Here is a 19,494-nt window from a genome sequence, read left to right as displayed (position 1 = left end):
CCTACCCACGCCAACCTTACGGTCCACAACACAACGCCTTCCGGCCCATAACATAATCGCCTTCCGGCCCATAACATAATGCCTTCCGGCCCACATAACATACATAACACATATAACAATTAACTATCACATATAGCACATATATCACATATCATATCCGACCTTCCGGTCACACAGTCAAACCCTTCCGGGTACAGTATAGTGAGAAGACTCACCTCGTGAATGTCGAAAGCTAGCAAATCCCGAAGTCACTCGTACCCGATCCGCCGGGCTACAATCTCCCTATAACATCATACATCTCTTATTAACACTTTTACCTTCTAAGTTGACTATCCCTAAGAAGTCAAACATAGGTCAACTCTGGTCAACGGTCAACGGTCAACGGTCAACTTGACCTGACTCGGCGAGTGCTAGGGCGACTCGGCGAGTCTAGACGTCCTCACCAATTCTCTAAGATTCCCTTTCTACTCGTCGAGTATCCTCCTTGACTCGACGAGTTTCTCCTGGAAGAATCGCGGGGCCACCCCGACTCAACTCGCCGAGTCTGAAGAACAACTCGACGAGTTCCAGTTAATCTTCAAGCTACTCGCCGAGTCTGATCATCGAACTCGGCGAGTCCATGCCATGTATCCGCTCAAACTGCTTTCTAAGGTCAGAACTGCTCCGACCATTCATAGGTCTGGCCTTCCTAGACTGATTCATCACGTAAGGTCCTCATTTCGGTGCTCATAATACACCCCATGACTCATAATTTACATTTTGACCTAAGGCATAAGGATTCCAATCCAAAACCTCCATTGATTCCCGAAATGCTCAGGCATGGGACATTCTGGACTTCCAAAGATCCCAATACAGGGTTCCAAACGTTTGGGGGAATAAGGTAACACTCAATCTAGCCACAAAAGGGTTCAATAAACCCTAAATCCATATACACATCAACATAGAAGAATGCAACTCGAAATATTACCTGAATAACGTGCTCTCTGTGTCCCCAATCCTCAGAACGTGGCTTCTCTTGTTGTTCCCTTAACCAAGCCCCCTCTTCCTTGCAAAACAACACTTCCAAAATCAACAATGGTCTTCTACCTTGCTCCAGATGCTCACAATCGAATTAGGGTTTCTCTTAGAGGACTAGGGTGAACAATGACGGCCATAAGGTCCCTCATATACGTCCCAAACCTGAACGGTTAGGGTTTTCGCTAAACAGCGCAGACTCGCCGAGTCCATATCCGGACTCGTCGAGTCCAGTCGCGAACCCGCGACCAGATCCGCGATCCTACTCGGCGAGTCTAGGCTCCAACTCGTCGAGTCCCCTCTTAAAACACCCAAAATCATAAATATAACAATAACTAAAATTCCGGGCTGTTACAACTCTCCTCCACTAGGAATAGACTTCGCCCTCGAAGTCTCACTCTGAAAATAGCTCCGGATGCTGCTCCCGCATCTCACTCTCCGGCTCCCAAGTCATTTCCGATCCCTTCCGGTGTTGCAACTGAACCAACACCAGAGGTACCTCCTTGTTCCTCAGAACCTTGATCTTCCGATCCCTAATGGCCACTGGTCTCTCGGCATAATTCAGGCTCGCATCCACCTGAATATCCTCTAATGGAACCACTGCCGACTCATCGGCTATACACTTCCTCAATTGCGACACATGAAAAGTGTCGTGGATCTGCCCCAACTCTGCTGGCAACTCCAAACGATAGGCTACCCGACCTATCCTTGCAATCACACGAAATGGCCCAATATACCGGGGTCCCAACTTGCCCCTCTTCCTGAATCGAATCACTCCTTTCCAAGGAGAGACCTTCAGGAGAACGAAGTCGCCGACTTGAAACTTAAGCTCGGATCGGCGTCTGTCTGCATAACTCTTCTGTCGGCTCTGGGCGGTCAATAACCTCTGTCTAACCTGCTGAATCTGCTCTGTCGTCTGAAGCACGATCTCTGTACTGCCCATCACTCTCTGTCCCACCTCTCCCCAGCAAATGGGAGTCCGACACCTCCTACCATACAACAGCTCAAAGGGTGGCATACCAATGCTCGAATAATGGCTGTTGTTATAGGAAAACTCTGCCAAGGGTAAATACGCATCCCAGCTACCCTCGAAATCGAACACACACGCTCGAAGCATGTCCTCCAGCGTCTGAATCGTTCGCTCGCTCTGACCGTCTGTCTGGGGATGGTATGCGGTACTAAAATGCAATTTAGTACCCAGCTCCTCAAGGAATTTCTTCCAGAATCTGGAAGTGAAGCGCACATCACGGTCTGAAACAATCGAGATCAGCACCCCATGCCGAGATACCACTTCTCTCACATATATCTCCGCCAACTTCTCCGCTGAAGAACTCTCACTGATGGCAAGGAAGTGAGCGCTCTTCGTCAACCTATCCACAATCACCCAAATTGCATCGACTCCTCTGACAGTCCTCGGCAATTTGGTGATGAAATCCATAGTGATCTGTTCCCACTTCCACTCGGGAACCTCCAATGGCTGCAACTTGCCATGCGGTCTCTGGTGCTCGGCCTTAACCCTACGGCAGGTCAAGCACCTATCCACGAACCATGCGACGTCCCTCTTCATACAGGGCCACCAATACTCTTTCCTCAAATCCAAATACATCTTCGTAGCCCCGGGATGGATCGAGAATTTCGATCGATGAGCCTCTTCCATCAAAGTAATACGCGTACCACCCACGAACGGTACCCAAATCCGACCCTGAAACGTCATAAGCCCTCGTCCATCCGTAACGAACTCTGAAACCAAACCGACAACCCGCTCTCTCTTCTGCATCTCTGGTCGCACAGCCTCGGCCTGTGCCCCACGAATAGCATCCAATACTGGAGCTATTACAGTCAATCTCAAACATACATCTCGCAGTGGAGTGCTCTCCGCCCTGCGGCTCAATGCATCGGCTACCACATTAGCCTTGCCTGGGTGGTACAGGATCTCACAATCATAATCCTTGACCACATCCAACCACCTCCTCTTACGCATATTTAGGTTGGGCTGATCCATCAAATACTTCAAGCTCTTATGGTCCGTGTATATCGTACATCGAACCCCATACAAGTAATGACGCCAGATTTTGAGAGCGAACACTACTGCCCCCAACTCTAAATCATGCGTGGGATATCTCGCCTCATGAGGCTTCAGCTGCCTCGACGCATAAGCTATCACATGACCCCTCTGCATCAACACTGCACCCAGCCCCGAAATCGATGCATCACAATATACTACAAAATTCTCCATCCCTTCCGGGAGAGCTAATACCGGAGCTTCGCACAACCTTTGGCGAAGTGTCTCAAAGGAGGTCTGCTGCTCGGGTCCCCATGAGAATGCAACCCCCTTTCGGGTCAATCTAGTGAGTGGCACTGCAACCTTGGAGAAGTCCTTAATGAATCTCCGATAATACTCTGCCAATCCAAGGAATCTCCTGATCTCAGAAGGTGACTTCGGCACCTCCCAACTCATCACCGCCTCAACCTTGGCCGGATCGACCAATATCCCTTCCTGATTAACAACATGTCCTAGGAATTGGACCTCCCGCAACCAGAAATCACACTTGGAGAACTTTGCATAAAGCTTCTCCGATCTCAAAACCCCAAGGACCTCCCTCAAATGTCCCTCATGCTGCTCTTTAGATCTCGAATACACTAGAATATCGTCGATAAATACAATCACTGACCGATCCAACATCGGCCTGCATACCCTGTTCATGAGATCCATGAACACAGCCGGGGCATTGGTGAGCCCGAAAGGCATCACCACAAACTCATAATGTCCATATCGCGTCCTAAACGCTGTCTTCTGGACGTCCTCATCCCGTACTCTCACCTGATGGTACCCCGACCTCAGATCAATCTTGGAAAACCAAGATGCTCCCTGCAACTGATCGAATAAATCATCGATCCTCGGTAATGGGTAACGGTTCTTGACCGTCAACTTGTTCAACTCCCGGTAATCAATGCACATCCGGTGTGAACCATCCTTCTTCTTGACGAACAGAATAGGTGCTCCCTACGGCGAGCTGCTCGGCCGGATGAATCCCTTCCCCAGCAACTCCTGAAGCTGCGAGGATAACTCTTGCATCTCTAGAGGTGCAAGACGATAAGGCACCTTAGCGATAGGCGCGGCCCCCGGAACCAGATCGATACCAAACTCTACTTGCCTCACAGGAGGTACTCCTGGCAGCTCCTCGGGGAACACATCTGGAAACTCACGCACCACTGGGACCTCCTCAACTGATCTCGGTCTCTCGGAAACCTCCCGCGTATCCATCACATACGCCACAAAACCCTTACAGCCCTGCTGTAGACACTGCCTCGCCCTAGCGGCCGAACAAAAAGCTGATCCCGAACGGGTACCCTCGCCATACACCGAAAGAACTCCCCCACTAGGGTCTCGTATAGTCACCAGCTGATGCTCACAGTCGATGACAGCGCCGAATCGGCTCAACCAGTCCATGCCCACAATGACACAGACATCACCCATCGCAATAGGAATCAGGTCAATCGGAAACTCAACCCCGAAAATCTCTAACACACATCCCCGGAGAACCTCCGTGGCACAAATCACTCTCTCGTCAGCTATAGAAACTCTCAGAGGCCGACTCAACGACTCACGACTAACGCTGATATGCTGACTAAAAGCTAGAGATACAAAGGACCTACTCGCACCCGAGTCAAATAACACTAAAGCAGGCACAAAGTTCACAAGGAAAGTACCTACGCATATCATAACATAAGCATAACATCTCGAAATCAAAATAAATACATGAAATACAACATACCTGCCACAACATCGGGCGCAGCACGGACCTCCTCCGCAGTCAGCTGAAAGGCTCTCCCACGAGCCCTCGGGGCCTCGGCCTTCACCGGTCGAGTCGTAGTAGCCCTGGCAGTAGGTGCAGATCCCTGAAGAAGCTGAGGGCACTCGGCCTTCCGATGGCCTGTCTGGTTGCAATGAAAGCAAACCGTAAACCCCTTGGGGCAATCCCTAGCAATGTGCCCCTCCTTGCCACACTTGTAGCAAGCACCAGATCGACATGCCCCATCATGACCCTTGCCGCACTTTCCGCAAGTGCGGCCCTTCGGACCTCCCGTCCTCGAATCGGCGGACTTAGTCCGCTTGGCTGCCGGATGAGACTGAGCCGGCCGCCGGTCCACCCGCTGAGACTCGGCCTCCTCCCTGGCCTGGGTCTCCAACTCAATCTCGCGCTTCCTGGCATTCGCCTGAAGCTCAGCAAAGGTATGATAGGTGGAGTTTGACACAAACTCCCAGATATCCCTCCTCAAAACACCCAAGTACCGACTCATCCGAGCCTGCTCTGTGGACACCAGCTCGGGGCAGAACATCGCCCTCTCATGAAACTTCCGCGTGATCACCGCAACCGAATCAGTACCCTGCTTGAGGGTCAAGAACTCCTGAACCAATCGTTCCCTCTCCACCGGGGGAACGTACTCGTCTCTGAACATAAAGGTAAACCCCTCCCATGTCACTGCTGAAATCTCTGCCAAAGTGAAGTTCGCCGTCACGAACTTCCACCAATCCTTCGCTCCCAAACGGAGCTGGTTCAAAGCGAACCGTACCCTCAGATGCTCCGGACATGAACAAGTGTAGAAGCACCCCTCAATATCAGCGATCCACCTCATCGCAACAATCGGATCATGCGTCCCATCAAACTCAGGTGGCTTCGTGTTGCTGAACTCCCGAAACAGCAACGAGTCACCCCCCTGTGGCCTGGCAGCGGCCACAGCTGCGGTAGCTACAGCGGCTGCAGCCTCAGTCAATGCGGCGTACTGCTCCTCAAAAGTCTCCATCAAGGTGGTCTTAATAGACCCAAACATCTCTGGAATCTCAGCCCGGATCGCTGCAGCCACCTCCTCGTGAATCATCTGACGAATCTCCTCGTCACTCACACCGCTCGTACTCGCTCCGTGGCGTGGTCTAACCATGCTGTCTCTGAAATACAACATAAAACTATCAGAGACTCCATCGAGTATAATTGCACTCGATAACGCAACCCTACTCAGTCTCCGATATCCAGGGATTCTTACTTGGGTCTCCCACTGACCCGGTGTCTTCGGTAGTACGGGCCCAATACTACCGACCACACCGCATCAACATTCATCCCAAATATTCCTCCCCAAACCCCGAATAGTGAGTACTCTACCTCTGATATGCACTATCTATCTGCACGCTATCAAAGCATCTCATATCGGCAAACCTCCCTAGACTAAGGCATCACCAATCAGGCCACTCTAGTCCTATCATGAATACCTAGTCTTCTAGCATGCATAACAATTCATATCATAACTTATCTCATAACATAACATTGTAAGGTATTTTGGGGGATCTTTACTGTTTGGGCGCTGACTGATCGTACACACTGCTTCTTTCTTGTTTATCACAAAATCATTTATAAAAGTTTATGCCTTTATTTTAAAAGTTTTCCTCAAATCCTCGGTTTGAGTTCAGTTACGCCCGAAGGTGCACCCGAATCCCTCAAACCAAGGCTCTGATACCAATTTGTAACACCGTAAATTTTCGAACAATTTTTTCATTTCAAAATATAGTATTTTCATTCAAAACAAGGCATAAACATTTCAAGTGTCATGTCAAAATACAAATCATCTAAATTCCAAGATCACAAAACATCTTTCAGTGTGTACAGATCACGCCGGCGCCTTCCCACGGTCCTCGCTAGTACCTGAAACACATACATAACAACTGTAAGCATAAATGCTTAGTGAGTTCCCCAAAATACAACTTACGCACATACGCCTTTCCAGGCCCTGACCTTCCGGTCCATGTGTCTCAGGGGACTTCCGTCCCTGCTGGGTAAACCTTCCGGTCCTACCCACGCCAACCTTACGCTCCACAACAAAACGCCTTCCGGCCCATAACATAATCGCCTTCCGGCCCATAACATAATGCCTTCCGGCCCACATAACATACATAACACATATAACAATTAACTATCACATATAGCACATATATCACATATCATATCCGACCTTCCGGTCACACAGTCAAACCCTTCCGGGTACAGTATAGTGAGAAGTCTCACCTCGTGAATGTCGAAAGCTAGCAAATCCCGAAGTCACTCGTACCCGATCCGCCGAGCTACAATCTCCCTATAGCATCATACATCTCTTATTAACACTTTTACCTTCTAAGTTTACTATCCCTAAGAAGTTAAACATAGGTCAACTCTGGTCAACGGTCAACGGTCAACGGTCAACTTGACCTGACTCGGCGAGTGCTAGGGCGACTCGGCGAGTCTAGACGTCCTCACCAATTCTCTAAGATTCCCTTTCTACTCGTCGAGTATCCTCCTTGACTCGACGAGTTTCTCCTGGAAGAATCGCGGGGCCACCCCGACTCAACTCGCCGAGTCTGAAGAACAACTCGACGAGTCCCAGTTAATCTTCAAGCTACTCGCCGAGTCTGATCATCGGACTCGGCGAGTCCATGCCATGCAACCGCTCAAACTGCTTTCTAAGGTCAGAACTGCTCCGACCATTCATAGGTCTGGCCTTCCTAGACTGATTCATCACGTAAGGTCCTCATTTCGGTGTTCATAATACACCCCATGACTCATAATTTACATTTTGACCTAAGGCATAAGGATTCCAATCCAAAACCTCCATTGATTCCCGAAATGCTCAGGCATGGGACATTCTGGACTTCCAAAGATCCCAATACAGGGTTCCAAACGTTTGGGGGAATAAGGTAACACTCAATCTAGCCACAAAAGGGTTCAATAAACCCTAAATCCATATACACATCAACATAGAAGAATGCAACTCGAAATATTACCTGAATAACGTGCTCTCTGTGTCCCTAATCCTCAGAACGTGGCTTCTCTTGTTGTTCCCTTAACCAAGCCCCCTCTTCCTTGCAAAACAACACTTCCAAAATCAACAATGGTCTTCTACCTTGCTCCAGATGCTCACAATCGAATTAGGGTTTCTCTCAGAGGACTAGGGTGAACAATGACGGCCATAAGGTCCCTCATATACGTCCCAAACCTGAACGGTTAGGGTTTTCGCTAAACAGTGCAGACTCGCCGAGTCGATATCCGGACTCGTCGAGTCCAGTCGCGAACCCGCGACCAGATCCGCGATCCTACTCGGCGAGTATAGGCTCCAACTCGCCGAGTCCCCTCTTAAAACACCCAAAATCATAAATATAACAATACCTGAAATTCCGGGCTGTTACAATTTGACGTAAAAAAAATCGAATTTTATATCATTGGAAAAATGATAAAAAAAAATGAATTTTTATATTTTTAGTTTTTTTTTAATAAAAAATAAGTTCTAAAAATTAAAAAAAAAGATTCTTGATTATCAAGATTCTGTATTTTTTGTTCGTACCACAACGTGTAGGTTTGTTTTTATAAGGAGATTGTGACGTTGTGCATAAGACAAAAAAAAACATGCGTCCATTTTTCTTTTCCATTTGAATGTTTTAAATTCAATGTTACAATTATTATCCCTCAAGTTTTGTCACTTGATCACAATATACCCTCTCAGTTGCATATGAACTAAATTAAACCCTCAAATATATGTATTATATTTTATTTACTATTAATTATTTTTATTTATTTCTTTAATTAATTAACTAACTATTATATGACATTTTTAACTAAAAAAATTCTAACTAACTTATCTCTATTTCTAATTATTTAATTATCCTAATATTTATATTTCTCTCTCTCTCTCTCTCTCTCTCTCTCTCTCTCTCTCTCTCTCTCTCTCTCTCTCTCTTTTCTAAATAACTAAATGGGAAACGATATGGTTCGTAGTTCCCAAAATCAGTACCTCAACACTCATAACCCAACTCCAAATAAACCAATCTAAAAACAAATAGGGATCTATGAGTGTAGCCATTCGACAAGATACTTTCGATGCACAACCATGAGTTTTCCAACAAGTTAACATTCCACAAAATGTTCGGCCTAATACCTATGAGCTACTGAGTCACCAATAGTCTTTCCATAATGCTTAATTACCTAGCAATACCCAAAAGACTAACGAACCAAGTCCCAAAAGTCTCAACCACGTAAGTCATACATATGTTGGTTCACGATACGACGCGACACCGTCTAACCATTAGAGTAACAAGATCATGGTACGACATCGGTCTTCCCATTATTCATACTTGAAAGTAATAAATCAGACGAGAACCATGCAATAAGGTCTGACCAAAAGTTCTCAAGCTATATTTGTAAAACAATACATGCAACCCTTACGAAAACACTCGATAGACTACCAAAATTCATCAGCTTAAAGGAGGACGCACCATCCATCTCAGATCCACTCTACTCCTTCTAGATTATAATTCTAATCAAGGAGTGAATTACACAAAAATACCATGCTTATCAGGTCCAAATGAATCTTTATCCTTCTTTCAACACCCAACGAGTTAACATGATGTTATCATCGATCCAAATAACCGACAAATATTAGATTGTTGACGGAGAAATTCTCCCAAGTAACCGAAACAAGATCCTAAAACTTAAAAAACCGAATATATCTCTAATAACACCCAAATAACTCGATGAAACTCCCAAATTCGGAGGAAAATTCCAAAATCACCCAAAATGTTGCCTGAACCTTGGTCGGATCGACCCAAAAACAAATCATGCTGAAATGTCATACCAAGACTAGACTCCACGTAGACTAAAGGTCACACCTAAAAATTATACAATGTACCTGCAAGATCTGAACCTTCACTATCCAAAGACAACCACAAAACTCGAGCTTGCTAGAAACAACAATTCCACAACCAAACAACCAAGGATACGCACACCCAAAAACCTAAATATACAATTGACAAAAAGTTAAACCCAATGATATCATAAACTACAGAATGATTCCTGAACGGAAATACACATGCCGGACTCTAAAGCTGACCACAGATCAATCGTTGCCCATTCATGACCAAAGACAACTGACCTATATCGCGAACCAACCAATATCTCAATACTCGATACACAACCTGAACGGCCCAAATGCTTGTTGACATAATACTTGGTGTTCCCAAATGGAACCATTGACTACAACAAGATACTTATCCAAAAGCTTCTTGGTGTGAGGACCACCCATGTACTCCTAAAGGCATAAGTTTGATGGCAACTTACTTTGTACTCACAATCAAACCAGTTCTTAAATTCTCTCTGACAACTAATGACTTTGGCGGATCCTTGAGAAACATATGAAGGCAACTTCCTAAACATATGGTCTACAATAATAGCATGATTTCCTTTTCTCTTGTGCGATAGCAAACCTGAACTATAGACTGCACATACTTGAACCATAGATTCCTCTATCCCATTGTACTGAAATCACAATATTCTAATAAACTAATGATCCACCAAATGGAATACTCGTTTCTTCCCCACTTATGCCTTGTTCTTGATTTTTTTTTGTAAATTTAATAAAGGAAAGGGAAGGAAAATTTTGACAAAAAGAAAGGGATGGGAAGGAAAATATTCATTATTACGTGTTCCTGAGTTCGAAGGAAATGAAAAGAAATGAAAGAAAAATTTTAAGTTTTTGTGCTCTTGAGTTAGAAGGAAAAAGAAAATAAAAATAAAAATTTTCTTTCCCCTCACTTTCTTCACATATCCGCCCAATTTGGGAGGAAAATTTGGAAGGAAAATATGGCTCCAAAATCATTTCCCTCCATTCACTTTCCTTCCATTAATGAAACTCGGGAACATGATTTTCCTTCGATACCCCTCACTTTCTCTCTGTATCCTACCATTTCCCTCCTTAAGTAGAACTCGGGAACAAGGCATTAGAGTTCGAACCACCACCGATTGACGTCTATAACAACAAAACCACAGACTAACTCATCATATGCTTACCAATCTTGACTTTCGGAAGGGATAACACACCGCAAGATGATCCTTTAGTTAACAAATAAAAACATCTAGACAAACTTTGAATCTTGTGTGGAGACCTCAGAACCTCCCATAACATCATCACCTCTGTCTTTACGAAGTCAACCAGGATACTATTGGATTTGACGAAGCACCTAGAGAACTGAACCTTACGCAATCAAAAATTGTTATTGAAGAATTTTACCTACCGCCTCCCCTCCTCAAAACATCAAGGATTCTCTACAACTGTTCTAATAACAACTCCAATAAAATCAACATAACAATTGTTCCCTTTTACCCAAATTAGAAACATCTCGATACTACGTCATGATAAGTACTCCCCTACATTCCTTCCTCTAATTGTCACCCCAACTACAACTCCCTAAACTAGCTGAGTTGATAACCCAAACTTGAATTCTTTAAACTAGACGATGATGCCTCACCATACACCATTTCTCTCTTCCTTCGTCGGACTTTTAGTCCGGTCCATGAAACTATATTCCCTATCTACATAGGATACACCCATCCTTTCCTTGAAATTGGGCTGAAGACTTGATCTATGTCATGGTCTCCATTACGACCACCTAACCGAAAGAATAGTCAAACCTCAAATATCCCTTGACTTCAAGATAGAAACTATTTACAACGAATCGAACCTCACTTCCTTGCACCGAAACTGATTTTCAAAACACCGCCCCTTTTGTTATCCATTAACTAATATGAACCTGATCTCTTCACCCATGAACATGGAGGATGGAAGAATATGACCTTGTCATAACAAATGGCATCCCATGCAATTGGCTAACCATCATGCCAATGACTATAATCCTATAACCGATCATCATGATTGCTTCCTCTTGAGTCTCATGACTCAAACTAGTACTACTTCAAATAAGACCCTCGAGACCTCAAGATCAACCAACTTGCATACGTCTGCACCCTTTCAGACCCAATTTTCTATAGCCAATTAAACCTGAAGAACTACCTGATCCATCCTCATCCTACGAAACCATAACCGAAAGACTGACAAAAAAGAAGACGATTTATAATTAAAGCTAGTGTTATACCACATTATCTACCTTCCATTAGCTTCCTAGGAACATTTTGACTCTTCCGGACCCTTCTACAGATCCTGTGCTTTCGGTAATACAGGCCCATACTACCTTCTACACGTATCCGTACTCGTCCCAAGAATTGTCTCAAAGTTCCCAAGTCCTGACACTCGACCACTACTAGGTTTATTATCACACACCTACATGATCAAAAGAGATACATACTAAACTTCCTATTTTCTCATTCTAGGATCCTCCACGACCACACTCCCGCACTGCTAGAAGTTTCTACTAACTCCGTTGATCACATTGTAAATGTAAGTGATATATACTAATATATCAGATAGACGGTCAAATAAATGACTCTACCCTAAGTCCACAACCAAACAAGGAATCGGAAGTAGGGGTAAATCAAGCATTTTAAGGCTATAAAATCCAAACTATGCACAACTATGAAGCATATGCTTAACAATAAGCAATGTCAGTGTAAACTATAGGCAATGCTAAACAAGCAATATCCTAGGAGACAAGGCATCACAAAATTAGGCAACTCTATCATGCAATTCCTGAAGGCGACCTTAGCACATCCACTAGCATGGATTTCTAATATTTCCCACATCAGCAAAACAAATAACAAGTATGTATATTTTGAAAACCACTTTCCTATTCAAGCTCCGGCTGACTATACACATCGCAGCTTCCCTTAAAATTGTAGTCGAGTCAAAGGACCATGTTCATGGTCCCAAGCCAACAATCAAGCAACAACATGGCGAGATACCGAATTCATATTTCTAACCCAACTAATTTCATAATTTTATTTTCGAAAACGTTTGTATAAAATTTTGGATCCTAGTTTGAGTTTGGATTTACACGAGTGTTCATCCAAATCTCTCAAACCAGGGCTTTGATACCAACTTGTAACGTCACGTTTTCAAAACAAAAATTTTCCTTTTTAATTTAGGTAAAACATTGTTTCCATAAAACTAAGTCAATAAAAACCATCAGTATCAAAATACAATCATCCCAAAATCAGAGTAACATAATAATGTAGAATCATAAAAAAAAAAAAAAACTATCAATGAGTATGTACAGTCTAGCCTTCGTCTTTCCATGATAAGCTGAAGTACCTGAAACACATTTAAATCAACAACTGTAAGCACGAAACTTAGTGAGTTCCCTAAAATATCACATACAACACAACATAATAAACATTTATTAGTTATCAGCAACCCTAGAGATTATCGGCAGTCCTAATGGGCTAACAGCATGCCCGGTGGGCTAATCGCACGTCCTGTGGGTTAGCAGCAACACTGGGGGCTATTAGCAAACCCAATGTGCTAACAGCACACCTTGGAGCTATCAACAGCTCAATGACACATAAAAATAATTAGCAAATAAGACCCAACCTGGTCAGCATGTACACACTATGACATAAGTAATATAGTGAGAAGACTCACCTACATCTCATATCAATAATCTTTATTTAGCTCATGTTTTAAGTATTTACTAATAACACTCATATTTTACTTCACTACTAGAAAACGACTCTTTAATGACACGCAAACAATGACACGCACTGATTTATGATACACATATTTTTTTGTGTCCTAAAAATAATGTTAGTTTTCCAAAATTTGAAGGATAGAGGACAGACATTTATGCGTGCCCTAATATTAGTGTCAAAAAACGGGAAAAAAGGAACATGGAGGACTTTTATTTTAAATGCGCGTCCTCTAGAAATGTTGTTTTATATTGTTTTTAGCAAACATGCATCCATTATTATCCTCGTCACAGAACGACGTCCAAGTCTAGGGTTTTTTTTTTTTTTTTTCAAAAAATCATATCCATTATCCTCAATCCTCACGAACGTTTTACAACACTGGCTATCTTGATGAGGATCACTTCACCTAATCGGCAACCTCACATTCACCTCACCTCGTCGATGACTCCAATTCCCCTCTACCTTACTCCACATCGATTAGACTCAACTAACCTCCTTCCACCCACTAGAACCACCATCTCTCCCACTTGATACTGAAATTGTCTAAAAAAGCCCTAATTTAGTCTTATACTCTCAAGCCTCAATATTATGAATGCAAATCTTGGTTCTTGTTTGTTTCTAATTTCCCATAGAGAAATCAAAAAACACACAGACAAAGAACTGTAACTTTGCTCCATTAGCTTCCCTTCGTTTGATTGCATCTCGTCATCCGCATTAAAACTTATACGATGGAGGGCCTGGTAATCAATTTATTTTTCGTTTCTTCACATATCTTTTTCTGGTTTTGAATGATTTGGTGGTTCCTATGTAAAAATCTGGACTGTATCCTGCAAAAAAATTGGACATGTATGAATAAAAAGCGAATATGAATCTAACACTCTCGATATGATTATTAATTAGTGTTTAACATTTTAAGTGATCTGTTTATATGTTTAACAGTTTAAGTGATCTGTTAACTACTGTTATCATGTTATTTATAAGAAAAAAATTTACTGTTTCCCTTAACCAAAACAAACTACCTACGATAGCATACAAAGTGGGCAAATTGGTCTTAATGCCATCCAACAACGCCATGAAAGAGTTTCTACTAGAGATTCAGTATGTGTTAGCAGGATACTTAGTCTGCTTTAGGAACTAAATATGTGTTAGCAATTTACAAATCCCTTTTGCCAATGATTTCAGGTTTGTCCCAACTGAAGATTTCAACATTGCCTTACCACCCTCGAGTTGGAATTTGTAAAGAAAGGGAACAAAGAAAAATAGGTATATCTCCTACTTTTAAGTTCTTGCTTTGAGATTACATGTTTCCATACTAAATTTAATTTCCTTTTTTGTATTTTGAAGGTTGATGTTATTGTTTTAGCTCAAAAGAAACGTGAAAGATTTATAAACCAGGTTATATCAACTGGACAAAGGGTAACTTTTGAGTTTATTGGCAATGGTTATATCTTCACATTCATCCAAATTGTTGCGGAAGGCCAAGACAAAACGGACATTGAAAGAGGCGTGCTTTCATTTGATTCATACATTGTCTTTGAAGCCTCAAACTCTAGTGTAATAAAGGTATTATTTTCAAAATAATTGGTCAATAAAATAGTAAATACCCATGTGTTTGTTTGTTGTTCAATAATTTTTTTATTTATTTTCAGATCGTGAATCATTGTGAGGCAGCTAGCAACAATATCTTGAGTCATAAGTAGTTTAACCTTCAATCTTTGGGCATAGGTGGTTTGAGTAATGGATTCGCACATATCTTTAGAAGAGATTTTTCTTCTAGGGTTTTCCCTCCACATGTGGCAAGCAATTAATGTCCTATAATTCTTTCAATATATATATATATATATATATATATATATATATATATATATATATATATATATATATATATATATATATATATATATATATATATATATATATATATATATATATATATATATATATATATATATATATATATATATATATATATATATATATATATATATATATATATATATATGAAAAGTGAATATACCTTAAGATATATAAGATTAGGGACCCCGCTCAAAACTACATAGTTTTCATTAGTGGTTCATTTCACTGAAGACGAAAAAAAATACAAATTCCGTAAAAACTATATTTCCTTAATCGTTGCTGATCATATCGTTCTGAAAAAAATATTTCATATCATTCCTTGATCATCGTTGTGAAGAAATCAAAATTCACAAATTCCTTAAAAAACGAGTTCATATAAATCGTAATTCACAAAAAATGATTTCATACAAATTTGAGTGCACAGAAATCGCAATTGGAAAACCAAAATTAACCAAAAATCGATTTAATATAAATCAAAATTAACAAAAAAGGATTTCATACAGATCTGACTTCATAGAAATCGCAATTCACAAGGAAAAATAAAGAATGTTCACTTCGTCTGCTATTGCATCCAGTGTTTTTGAAGTTTAGAGCACTTCCAAGTTCCAAGTAAGTCATTGATCTACTCACAATGTGGTATTTGAACAATTTAATAAATTTTAAATGTCAAAACGAATGAGTGCAGATTACTAACAAACGACATTCAATATTATCTTTCTACTGGTGCATTAGGATGAAAACACCTAGTGATCGTACAAATTTTCCATTATGTTTGACATAAAATAGATCAAATATTTATTAGAAAAGACTTTATGTATTTTCGTTAATAAAAAAAGAAGAACTCATTCAAGCAGGTTTAATTGTCATGTTCATCAGATACTTAAAGAGTGCCAGCTGGATTCTTCATGATTTTTTAAGAATATTAGAGTTAAATCTAACTATATGCATTATAAAAATAGTAATAATATTATGTTACTTAAAGAATTCCTTGTCAATGAGGCCATCATCTAGAATAGAGTCCTCAACTTCACTCACAGTGACAATAAATATTATTTTCTATCTAATGACAAGTTTAACACTTTTTTAAGTGAAATTTTCAATCTTTAAGCGAAGAATCTTAATTGCTAATTTTAATTAGAATTAAAAAAGAACAAAAACAATACGACTAAAAGAGAAGAATCTCAATTGCTAATTGTAAGTAAAAATGATAAGTACATTGATATCAGATAAATATGAAAAGTGGGTTGCTATTTTAGCTCAATCAACAAAATAATATACTTTTGTACTATACATTCTCAATAACATATACACGGTCCATTCATGGTACAACAACCCAAACATATTCTAGAGTTCCTACAATTCTTCCAATTCTTCAAGTATTCCCTCTATTTCTCCAGCAAAGAATACCTAAAAGTATACCCATGTCCCTATTGTGAGAAGTACTTTTCGGCTAAAGAGAGTGCACCACCTGCCATTCATCAAACAACACAGATAGCTTCTGCAACACAACCCCTTCCATTGCATCAAAAGCAGCAAATGTTACCCAACGGATGATTGAGAGATGGAAAAGAGAGTGTGAAGATGACCATTTTACCCTCACATGTGAACATACTTGAATGAAATGCACGAGCCCAAGCTCTATGAGCATATGGACGCATCCAAACTGAAAGTTCCTGTTTGGAAACAAACAAACATGATCAGATACATCTTTATTGAACATTATAAAATTATTCATCTCATACATTCAACTTAAAGGGTCAAAGTATTTCCTTCAAAAGATAATACTGGTGAATCTTGATGAGAGTTACATTTGAACACCACTCATATGACATGCTAACAATATAGTAAAACAAGGAAGTTCACCAAGACATGTAGAATCGCTTTTGATTTGTTGCCAATTTTTTTTTAATAACACAAACCTGTAAACCGACACAAAGCTCTGGTCACATTTTTTTCCTAGAAAAGAAACTTCGCCAAGCTAAGTACGAATTCTCTCTTTTCAAAAGAAAAGGTAAAGTGGAAACCGTAGTTATAGATTTATTCAGTGTAAACAAACTTTATGTAAGTAAGTAAACATTCCCTCTTATGAAATTATTTACCAAATTACCAACTCATCAAGATAACTAATCTTTTGAATTTGAATGATTCTCACCTTGCCAGACAAATAACCGCAAAACCTTGAAATGGAGTGTAGAGGTAATATATTTAGGAATTTAGCCTACAGTTGTCAAGAAATATTGACAAAAGAGTTCACTGAGGCATTTAATCACACATTGCCCATCAGACCTAACTTACTCTACGCGAATTTTACAAGGAAAGAAGAAAAGAATTTGATATTGCTTTATTTCGGATTAAGAGTGCAATTCACAAACCTGGTTGGACATGCAAGCTGCAAACCGACTGATTAATCGATGTACAAGCTGCAAATTGAAAACATATGTGTGAGATTAATCAGGAATTGATGTGTTCTGAATAGCGTAAAATCACTGAGTTTTGATCATGTAAATACCTGGACAATCGAATTACACATTGTTGACTCAAATCCCCGATGATCACCTCCCACATACTCTTTCGACAAAAATTTCCGGCTGAATTAGTAGCGGTGGATACAAGTTAACGAAGAAGAGCGAAAGAGGAGGATTTGATTGGGACTTGATAAGCTTGACTACCGATCAGACGATGCAGATGCGAGTACGAGGTAGAAAAAAGGACCGGTTAACTTAAAACGACGTCGCATATTTAGTTATATATTCACTTTCCCCCTATATATATATATATATATATATATATATATATATATATATATATATATATATATATATATATATATATATATATATATATATATATATATATATATATATATATATATATATATATATATATATATATATATATATATATATAGGGTTAGGTTCATTTGAGACCACCTATATTTTGTGAGACCGTGAGACGCATTTTTTTATTTATTTTATTTTATTTTTATTTATTTTATTTTTTTTATTTTATTTAGTTAATTCAAGTTCCGAAAATAATATTTAAAAAAAGAATTTTTTGATTTTTCCATTTATTTTGCATTTTAAAATTATTTTTAGAATATGTACAGTGTAATATTCTATTTAGAATATTTCACGTATTTTTCAAAAAAAATAGAATTTTTTTTTATTTTTTTTAGTTAATTCAAGTTCCGAAAATAATATTTAAAAAAAGAATTTTTAAATTTTTCCATTTATTCTGCATTTTAAAATTATTTTTTAGAATATGTCAGTGTAATATTCTATTTAGAATATTTCACGTATTTTTCAAAAAAAAACGGAATTTTTATTTTATTTTATTATTTTTTATTTTTATTTTTTTTAGTTAATTCAAGTTCCGAAACTAATATTTAAAAAAAGAATTTTTGGATTTTTCCATTTATTTTGCATTTTAAAATTATTTTTAGATTTGGTCTCACGGTCTCACAAAATTAGAATGATCTCAAATAAACCTGAACCTATATATATATATATATATATATATATATATATATATATATATATATATATATATATATATATATATATATATATATATATATATATATATAACATTTTCTTGAAATATTTTCATGATTTTGTATGTGTCAGATTGGATGTAAAGCATGTTAAGGGAATGTTGCTATATGGTCCGCTTGGCATTGGGAAGACCCTAAGAGGTGGCACGGCTCAACGCCGTCTTAACGAGGGGAACCCCCCCCCCCCCCCCCCCCAGCTCGTTGCATCTCGTCGGTTGAATCTCGTGGCCACGGAAACGAATTGCAACTGGAAAAAAAGAACCGTTCCAACAATTAGGCTTTCTCTTTTTCTGCATTTCTTCACCTCAACGGCGTTGAGGAAATTGAACACCACCCCCAACAAAAAAAATGGAGATTAAGAAAACTTTTGGTGCTTAGGTGGCCTCACCATCCCATTGCCCATACTCATCACCCTAATGCCTCGTCAAATTTGAAAGATGCTAAATAGAAGAGACCCAAAGGTACTTTATTTTATGCATGTATTTACCTTTTGTCTTACATTAAAAACATATTGAAATTAAAAAGATTATTAATTTGACTTCTTTGTTTTGGTTGATTCCACAAATTTGATTGTAAATAGGCCTGAAGTGTTGAGTAAATTTGTTGGTGACACTGAAGAAAATGTAAGGGCCTTATTTG

At 40.0% G+C, this 19,494-nt stretch overlaps 1 long non-coding RNA gene across 1 annotated transcript; it reads right to left on the bottom strand.

Moving 5' to 3' along the window:
- Window positions 1–16,468: 16,468 nt before the first annotated feature.
- LOC111917804 (uncharacterized) lies at window positions 16,469–18,020 on the bottom strand. Its single transcript, XR_002859024.3, has 3 exons — window positions 17,812–18,020; window positions 17,675–17,722; window positions 16,469–16,975 (listed from the first exon to the last, which is right to left on the bottom strand). It is a non-coding gene; the product is annotated as an uncharacterized LOC111917804 (long non-coding RNA).
- Between the last annotated feature and the right edge of the window lie 1,474 nt (window positions 18,021–19,494).

The sequence above is a fragment of the Lactuca sativa genome, chromosome 4 (genome assembly GCF_002870075.4).
Source record: "Lactuca sativa cultivar Salinas chromosome 4, Lsat_Salinas_v11, whole genome shotgun sequence".
In the NCBI taxonomy this organism is placed as follows: domain Eukaryota; kingdom Viridiplantae; phylum Streptophyta; class Magnoliopsida; order Asterales; family Asteraceae; genus Lactuca; species Lactuca sativa.
The sequence above is the reverse complement of the archived record's forward strand: the minus strand, read 5'-3'. Positions and strand labels throughout refer to the sequence as shown.